We start from the raw sequence: 10,052 nt of genomic DNA, 5'->3' as shown, positions 1-10,052 counted from the left end.
TGGCAACCCAGCAAACAGCATGTGCTTAGAACATAATGAGCAGTATCAACTCGTTTTATTGGGAAAAGCAATGTTCTTTCTCTAAATTTAACTCATAGTCCAGATATAAGATTCCATGAGTCTAGGGGCACCTGGGTGGATCAGTCGATTAAGCATCTGATTTCGGCAGGTCATGATCTTGTGGTTTGTGAGTTCGAGCCCTGCACTGGGCTGTGCTGACAGTTCAGAGCCTGGAGCTTTCTTCAGATTCTGTGTGTCCCTCTCTCTCTGCCCCGCCCCAGCTTGCACTGTGTCTATCTCTCCCAAAAATAATTAAAACATTTAAAAAAAATTCCATGAGTCTAAAATTGGCTGACAGAGACACTTTTTTTAAACCACATTCTCTGTCTGAAACCACTTCTGTATGGGGTGGCCATGGCAAAGCTCGATTCAGTGACAGGGCAGTATGCATCGCTGAATGGCTCCTTTTCTGAATTTTCACCAGTGAGGGAAGCTCGTTCTACTCTGCTTTGCATTTATCTATCACATCTAGATATCCTATTCTACTACCCCACCCCTCCCCCAAGAGAAGGGCATCTCTAGACCAAAGAGAATTATTTTCTGTCTATAAAGAATGTACAATGAGGTAGAAATACAAAATGCAGGTGCTATTTTACTATGGCATTTGGAAAAATCTGTTAACTATGTTGACTTTTATCAGATTCCTGTGAGCCTGGAAAACAGTGAAGGGAAAGAAATCCTCCACATTTTGGGGTTCTGGAGTACAGCTTAACTGCAAGAAACACTCTTCTCTAGATAACTTGGGTAAGACTCATGCATGCTCTTTGTTTACCTCTGACATGACCAGACATAGACTCTCCAGATTCCTATTCTCTGCCTCATAAATGATTTGATGAACTGTTATCCCCACCGATCCTTTGGAACCAAATGCTTATTAACCAAATTTTGGTCAAGCTTCTCCTCTTGCCCCAGGTTCCTAGCTTTTGAGCCACTCAGCCTGGGCCATCTTACAGCCCTTCTTCAGAGCTCACCTGGGTATAGACTGAGTTCAGGGTAAATAGGGTAAAACATTCCTTTTTTTTTTTTTTTTTTTTTAAGATTTTATTCAGTAATCTCTACACCCCACATGGGGCTAGAATTTATAACCCCAAGGTCAAGAGTCACATGCTCTATGAGGGAGCTGGTTGGGTGCCCCCAGGGTAAAGCATTCTTTATTCCACCATTCTATCATACAAGCCCTTCATCCAACCTGCCCACACCCTGCTCTTTCTAGCTTATATTCACTTCTCTCTGTAAGGGAAATGCCCTTTTTGACTCACTCTTAAGACGTTTGTTGATCTAAGGTTAGCACTTTCTATTGTAATAGCGCCTTTTCTCACCTTACAACTATCCCCTTGAATAAAGACTCTACTAAGTCTGAATTTGTTATTTATTTGACATTTATTTAATGATTACTTCCTAAAACGCGTTAGACACCCGTGATTTATTTATTGTATTTTTTTTTAAAGAAAAAGTCCTAATTTGCTGCAACTGAATATAAAGGGCTTTATGAGAACATTTATGTTTTGTTAAATTCCTCATTTTTCAGCCTGGCAGGACTTTTTAAAGAGTGAATTAGATGAATGTTTTAATGTATTGCAGTCATTTCCTTAGCTTTTAGCTAATGACCTCATCTGGACAAAGTAGATATTTCCATTTCTTATCAGTAATAATTAGAAATATAACTGGTGTTGTCTCATGCCCCCTGAAAATTCTCGAGGAGACTTCAATGACTTCAAAGGAGATGACTTTGTGGAAGTGATAAGGAATGGAATGAAGAAATTTAAAAGTAATGTCTTTGCTCCCATAGTGACATGATTGTTTTTAGAGTTCCTTTAATATATAAACCTCTGTAGAATTACAAGTAATGCAGAAAAAAAAATGGCCACTTTATAGGAAGAAAATTAGATCTTTCCAATTCAGAGGAAAAAGAAAAAAAAAAAAAAAAAAACACAACCATAACCACAAGCAAACAAACAAACTAAAATCCCCAGAGCTAAAGCAGCTACATTAAATCTGCAGGGGTAGTATAGTGGGTGTATGGAACTCAAACCTTATTTTAGTTAATAGTTTTGTTTTCCTACACATTGAAACCTTTTATAAGACATTCTACACAAACTTAAAACCACTCAGTGGATCTTCATCTTCAATCTTTGCCCTTCTTGTGAAAGTAGACAGGAGAGCCATCTTCATAAAAATTAACATATCAATAAAGAAACGTTAAGGGGCTTGGCTTCTCAGAAAATCTGTTATACTAATCAGCACAGACTGTAAAAGCATATTGTTTTATCATTTTTAAAATACTCTAAACTGTATTTTGGTTATCACATCCTTAATTTTGATGGGTCCTGTGGCATATGGCAGTGTTTCTCATGTAAACTTGACCCCAAACCTCCTGAATCAGGAACTTTTTTGGTGTGTCCCAATGATCCATATTTTCAACAACCTTCATAGATTATTCTTCTGCACTCAGGGAACGACAGATAGAACATGACAGCATCAATAAAAGAGAGATAAAGAAACATGTAGTCTGCTTTGCATAGAATCTAATGAAATGTATAGATCTTCTCTCCAAAGCAATGCACACAGGAAGCTACACGTCATTTTGCTAATAAAATTCTAGGACATTCAGAAATGTCTTCAAGACAGAGGCTAACATACAGTTTCTTAACAAAAGATTATTTGTTCCAAAGTTAAAAGCACCTCATTTACTTTATCCAATAGTCATTCTATTGATGAGGAAACTATAGCCAAGAGTGTTAATATTTTGATTAAGGTCACACATACAGACTACTTACATTTTCAGGTTTCAACAATTTAAAAATCAAATTTAACTAGGTTCTAGGCAGGCACAAAAGTGATTTTCAAATAATTTAGTGTAAGATAACCATTTTCCCCAATGTATACGTAAAAATCACAGTCAGTAAATTTAGTTTGTGGATTCAATTTGAGAATAAATTAACTTTTTCCCTAGACATCATTCTTATTTATAGAGCTACTTACTATTGACTTTGAAACCATTAAAATGAATTCTGCTAGTTACATTTCATTTTAGTCTCCATAAAAATGCATTGACTCATATTGATGAAATGTATTGGGTGTGGTAGAAATGAATCCACCATGGTAAATTCAGTTTTCTGTTATTAGAAAGCAAAATGGAAATTTTAATTCCAGGCATTTATAATCATACTTTTTGTGTCCCATCATCCTTAATTAACCATTCCTCTAAATTTCCTCTCTTTAAGAAATTCATCTTATGAAATGTATTTGCACTTTAAGATGTATATTGGTAAATATCCTCCTGGTCATGTTAATGAGAGTTAGTTCTAAAACTTTAGAAGTAAGAAAGAATGTAATCACTTGTCTAAATGAGGAGAATATATGAACAGATACAGAATAATTTTCAAAGGGGGAAGGTCAATGTGGGGCACATCAATGAATTACAGAAAGCACCAGAGAGTTTCTAAAATGAAGGGAGAAACAGAAATAGGGAGAGAGGGCAAATTGAACGAACACAATACAGAACAAAGTAGACATCTCAATCTTACACTGCAGTTTCTTCTATCATTATTTTGTTAGGAGATCCTCCTATGCCTACATTTCCCATAAATTACTTTAAATTATGTTCCAAATTTAAATTATGCTAAATATTGGTAGTAACTGTGTACACCTGTGCTTCACTGTTGGATGTTCCTACTCTGATGTACTTTATAAGCATTTACAGCTTTAATGAGGCTGTTTATTTGTAATTGGTCCCTATAGGAATCTGCTGCTGTATTTCATCCCATTTGAGTTATTTTCAGTTTTTCTCTGGAGACATCATTTGAAATAAAATACCTGAACTTACATACAAAGAAATATATGACATTTTTAAATGACAAATAAATGACCATGCTCTAATCCTGCCTTCAGAATTTCACACTTAATATTTCCCACACCACTGCTGTTTTCCTTACCTGGCCACTTGCACTCAATTTTCCATAACAAAAGAGAGCATCGGCTCTAAGTAAGAAGATTTAAATTGATAACTTCTCCTTAACTTCCTTTGCACTTCATCTTGGGCAAGTCAATTTCTGTGCACGTCGGTTCATTTATCTGTTAAATAGAAAAAAAGTTAGATCTTCTAACCTCATGTGGCTATTGCAGAGGTGCAATGAGATAAGGAGGTTAACAGAGCTTTGTGTTTTGGAGATGAACATACATATTCTGAAATCCAAGCATATTTTAGGTTTTCAAGGATGTTCAATGTTTCTTACCCTTTTTTTTTTTAAAAGCACAAATATTCTTGTTTAATCAATAAAAGCTTTGGATTCTGATTTTTTTGTCTTTGTTTTCTCTTTTGTGTTCACACTGATGAACACAAGTTCTTTCGGGCCAATGACCGGATTTTCACCTGTGAGCTTCTATTATTGGATGTTCTGTAATATAGTTCTTTCAAGTGTCTGTTTTGATTATTTATTTCCTTAGCTTACCCTTTTTAGATAATAATAGTTTTTAACCTCATCATTGTGGTCTTAGATTTTTGAATTTGTTTTCTATTTTCTTGTCTTTATATATTCCTCTGATCATTCCATTATGTTTTCTTACAAAATGAACTCCTTATTTCATTTCTTTGTTTTTCTTTACTAAATTTCTTTCTTTCTTTTATTTCTCTTTCTTTACCATCAATCCCCCCCCCCCTTTCTTATTAGCTATGGTCTTTATCATTGATACCATGTTGCTGTGATGTATCACTTGTCATTTGTTCAAATTCAAGGTGGTCAGCCCTTCTACTTACTGTATCTTGAAAGCCATTTTTCTTACATCAACTCCCTACTTATCTGGGACTGTTGGTCTTCCCTCTGAGCTCCAGTTAGAGGAGTATTTTATCCTGTTTTTTTCAGTTTGGGCATGTGGAGGAATCTCAATTTGGTCTTCTGTTCTTTCTTCTATGATCCTCTAATGGGATCTTACTCTTCAGTCTATTTCTTATCCTGTGTATAAACTCAACAATGACAGAAAATAAATCTGTATTCCTTTTATAACTTATTTAGTAGAATTATGTGGATTCTCTATGTGACCCCACATAGAGATATCTAGTTATAAAGACAAGGAAAATTAGCATTGTGCTTGCATGTTTTTTGGTGATGTATTCAATTATTTCATACTCTCCTCTAAGCACCATGGTGACATATTTCACAAAGGGAGCTGTTCTGGTATTGGTGGGTGTCTGGTAAGTAATACACTTTGGTATCATGAAATATAAACTAGGTGAAAGCTGAATGCAAAGGTAAGAAATTGAGAAGAATATCTTCTCTTTTATAATTGGGAAGGATGAATTATTAGGGCCTCATCTCAGACTGAAGGAGAAACCAAGCTTTCATTTATTGATCTGACTTACATGGAAACAAAATAATCTGAATTAAATATGTAAAAACAATGCATACAATTTAAGATCCCAAAAGGTCCCTCTTTTTGGCATCTGGAAACTATTTCCACTCCACCTTTGATATACAGTATCTTTTAAGGTCAAGTGAGTCAAGCTCTCTAATATTTAAAGTAAATGGTAAAAGAAAATTGCCGATATCTCAGCATGGAATGGTGACAAGGTATAGTGCTTGTATTTACCTTTCAGACATGATTAGACACCTTTACTGTATTCTTTGCAATCTACATCTTCTTTTGATTTACTAAGAAATATTGATTTTATTCCATAAGAGAAAAATGTCATTTATTCAAAACAAAACTTCCATGCAGTTTTTTTTTAAGTGTCAGGTTGACAAGTGCTATAAAATAATAAACTTCTCATCTATTATACATTCTCCCTCTTTCTCTGCATAACAATAGATTGATGTGATGAGGGGAGGGGTTGAATCCAGAGCAGATGTGTTTAACATTGTTCTCTGAAGAATGACTGTATAGTCAATAACACTTTAGTCTCCAAAAATATGATTGAAGAGAGGCAGCATTTTACCTAGAGGGCAAATGAGAAACAAGAATGATTCTCAAGTGATTTTTTTTTATACTTAGATGAATCCTTTAATACTCTCTACCAAATCCACTTAGTGATAAAATCCCTGTAACAGCACTTGATTGTGTGCAATATTTCAACCTGAGATTTTTTTTTTAATATACTATAATGCATACATGGAGTGTGGCTCATGTCTGTGGGTGATAGCTGAACATAAAGGCTGCCTCCATGTTAGATAATAACATTTATGACAGGAAGAATATTGAAAATGGAAAAAATATATTTTAACAATACTTTCAAGTACCCAAAATACTGAAGAAAAAGGCTTTGGGAGATATTTTGTTGTTGTTATCCAGATTTCACTGTCAGCCAATTTCTTACATGCAGATATAAACCTTTATTAAACTTCCTTTTTCTCTAAGAGTATGAAAAAATACATATATTTTGCCTATTATATATTAATCATAGAAATATTTTTCTTTATAATAAAAATAATGTATTTCATTATACTTTTGAGGAAAAGAGATCTTATGAGAATAATTTTGTGGAATATTTGAAGAAATGGCACATTAGGAAATAATAATTCAATAGTTCTTAAAAGTATTTTCTTGTGCAAGGCTAGAGGCTGTTTGAATGAATATATATTCATGTGAATCAACTGTTTTTCTATAGGAGGAAGATAGAATCAGGATGCTTGTCGGTGGTCTGAGGGAAACATCACAGGTGTGTTCCTCCCTACTTCCTTAAGAAAATGGACCATTAGAAATAGGATTCGTAAGATTCTATACCTATACCTGCTTCCTTTCTCCACAGCTCCAAGAAGTAGGAATCTATCTATTTATCTTCTATCTATCATCTATCTATCTATCTATCTATCCATCCATCTACTTATAATGATAATCTGGAAATTGTATGTTTAAAGTCCTTCCCTTGATATCAATGTAGTTTGTAACTACTGCTCAGATTTTGTTATCACCAGCATCTTCAATTTGTTCATTTGGGAATTCTATTATTATTCTCAGTGAAAGATTTTCATTATGTTGAGAGATCTAGTATCTCATGTTTTACATTATCATCAGAAGTTCATTATGGGACTAGAGTCTAAATAACATTAATTCTAATGGCCTAGAAATGAGAAAAGTTTGGGAGTTTAAGGCAGTATAAATAGGAAGTTATTTATTTTAGAAAATTTTATATATATATATATATATATGTATATATATATATATATATACACATATATATATACGGAAAAATATATATATGAGGTGATATTTAGTCTTTAAAAATTTTATCCTCATCTGTTCTGAAATTATTAACAACATATAAAATGCTTATTATGTGCCAGGCACTGTTTCAAGTGGTTTACAATTGGTACCTCACTTAATCTTTATGACAATCAGATGAGATATGTAGTATTATTTTTTAAATGTTTATTTATTTATTTTGAGAGGGGGTGGCGAGTAGGGGAGGTGCAGAGACAGGGAGAGAGACAGAATCCCAAGCAGGTTCTGCTCTGTCAGTGCAGAACCCGATGGAGGGCTCAGTTCACCGAATCGTAAAACCATAACCTGAGGGGAAACCAAGCGTCAGACACTTAACTGACTGAGCCACCCAGGCACCCCCGAGACAAATATTACTTATTGCTTTCCAATTCAATCCAGTGAAGACACGCAGGTGGAGAGAAGTTAAGTTACTTGCTTGGATAGCACAGATACCTCCAGAAAGCAGAGGGTGAGAAACAGGCTTGCATGCACATAGTTTATGAAGGAAACAAACTTAAAAGGCAAGAATAAAGAATGAGGAGAATAAATAAAATAAAATAACCCTCTAACCTTACTTATATCTTGTAGACCTCAGATATGATCCTAAATGTACTGTTTCTATTGTATCATGGATTGTGTAGCACCACTCAACTATACGATTTCGTGATTCAGACAATAACTGACTCAAGATGAGCACAGAATTATCTATTCTCTCATGATAAAGAACATTAGCATGCCAGTCTTCTGCCACAGAAGGATGATGGCCTCCATCAGAACCCTAGGGCTCTGCAATAACATTTGTTGGTAATTTCCAGAGATTCCACACAGCGTCCATATTCACCAGAGCTACATCTAACATTATCAGATCTGCTGGGTCATATGACTGGCATGGCTGAGTAGATATCTTTATAGCCTGGGGCCTGCTACAGAGGCATTTCTTATTCTTGGCCCCACTTAATTTTTTTAAATTTACTTACTTTTATTTTTTTTTTTTGAATGTTTATTTTATTATTGAGTGAGAGAGAGAGAGAGAGAGAGCAGGGGAAGGGCAGAAAGAGAAGGAGACACAGAATCTGAAGCAGGCTCCAGTCTCTGAGCTGTCAGCACAGAGCCCATTGCGGGGCTCAAACTCACGAACTGTGAGATCATGATCTTAGCCAAAGTCAGACACTTAACCAACTGAGTCACCCACCCACCACCCACCACTGAGGCCCCTTTTGGCCTCACTTAAAATTGATAACCCTTCAAATGCCCTGAGAATAGGTTGTAGAGTTTTTCTCCAGCTCAGTACATACGGCTTCAAAATTCCAATGAGACCTACCAAGTGCTATACCACTTTGTGATTTATTGATAGGGGAATATGGTGCAACAACTTGTCTTTTAGCTAAGATAGGCTATCCTGGCTTGCCTTAGACCAGTGCATTCCTAAAAAATTTTACATATGTGACAGCTCCTGAATCTTCATATTTCCCCTCTTATTTCCAGCATGCCTGTGTTTTAAAAGTATTCAGAGTACTTGCTACTTCCTACTTGTCTGGTCGGTTTTGCATAATGCTGTAATATTATGGACAAATGTGGTCTTCAGAAGAATGTTAAGACTGTAGGATAGCTATATATAAGTAGTTGGCTATTTCTTTCCTATGCCATTTAGTATAAAACAAAATATTATTTTATTTTAAAACAGTGTGTTTTTTTGTTTCATTGTTTTGTTTATAATTAGGTGATTCTCTTCCAATGAATTATAAATTCATCAAGCACAAAATAACATAAACATTTTATTCTTACATATAGCCACAAATATTATTAAAACATTTTGCTTATAGTTGACATAAAGATGGTGAATTGATTTGAATAAAAACTAGCTTAGTGATTATGAAGATAGTAATTGAAATATATAACCTGGGGAAGTGTTAAATTGAATTAAGGAAAAAAATAGGAAAATACATGCACCAAAAGTGAGAAAAAAAGGGGAATTAAAAAAATATTTTTAATATGCTTGTAATGTGTTGACCTCCTGTGCTTTGTCTAGGATAAAGTCAGCAACGTGATGCTCTTGCTTAAGGAGCAAATGCCATTAGTGACATTCAGAGGTAAGCTGAGGATATTTAGGCATGGCTGTCTTCATTCTTCAATAATTTTGTGTTAGCACCAGAAAAATACAAGGCATCATTTTCAAGTGTATTTTTATCCAATTATATGGCTTTGCCATGGAAACAGCATAATTGAATTAAATATTTTTAAAAAAAAATAAAGAAAATAAACATCCTGAGGTTATTTTCATATAAAATATTCAGTATTTCCTCTTTATTTCAACAGCTGCTGCAGTTATTAAAAGACCAACTCCATTTCCATTGCTATATGTTCACGAAATCCTTTCCTACATTCCAAATTCATATTCTGGAATTGGCATACATTGCTATGCATCACATCACAGCATCTATTTAAAGTGAGGGACCAATCATGTCCTTGGATCAGAATATTTCTAGTCTTTCCTCTGGAGGAGAATTGCTACAATGGATATAAGACATAAACTCTGATAGGTATTTAATAACAAGTATTTTGTGCTTTATAACAAAGTCTTAATTCTCCTCCAAATATGTTCACTGTGTAAGTTTAAATAATATTAAAAATTTAAACCAAGTAAGACCAATAAATTTTTTTCTAATTTGAATGGCAAAACTGATTCAGCTTTATCCTTAAGTTTTTTCCATTATATTTTTATTGTGAAGCATTCTAAATATTCAAAAACTATAAAATAAGTATTTTTTAAATTTATCTTTGAAAATCTTAATGTTTTA

General features: G+C 34.2%; 1 long non-coding RNA gene across 1 annotated transcript; it reads left to right on the top strand.

Moving 5' to 3' along the window:
- Window positions 1-706: 706 nt before the first annotated feature.
- On the top strand, window positions 707-9,377 carry LOC145715415 (uncharacterized). Its single transcript, XR_014137551.1, has 3 exons — window positions 707-804; window positions 6,662-6,712; window positions 9,284-9,377. It is a non-coding gene; the product is annotated as an uncharacterized LOC145715415 (long non-coding RNA).
- The last annotated feature ends 675 nt before the right edge of the window (window positions 9,378-10,052 follow it).

The sequence above is a fragment of the Panthera onca genome, chromosome B1 (assembly GCF_046562875.1).
Source record: "Panthera onca isolate mPanOnc1 chromosome B1, mPanOnc1 haplotype 2, whole genome shotgun sequence".
Taxonomy (NCBI): domain Eukaryota; kingdom Metazoa; phylum Chordata; class Mammalia; order Carnivora; family Felidae; genus Panthera; species Panthera onca.
The sequence above is the reverse complement of the archived record's forward strand: the minus strand, read 5'-3'. Positions and strand labels throughout refer to the sequence as shown.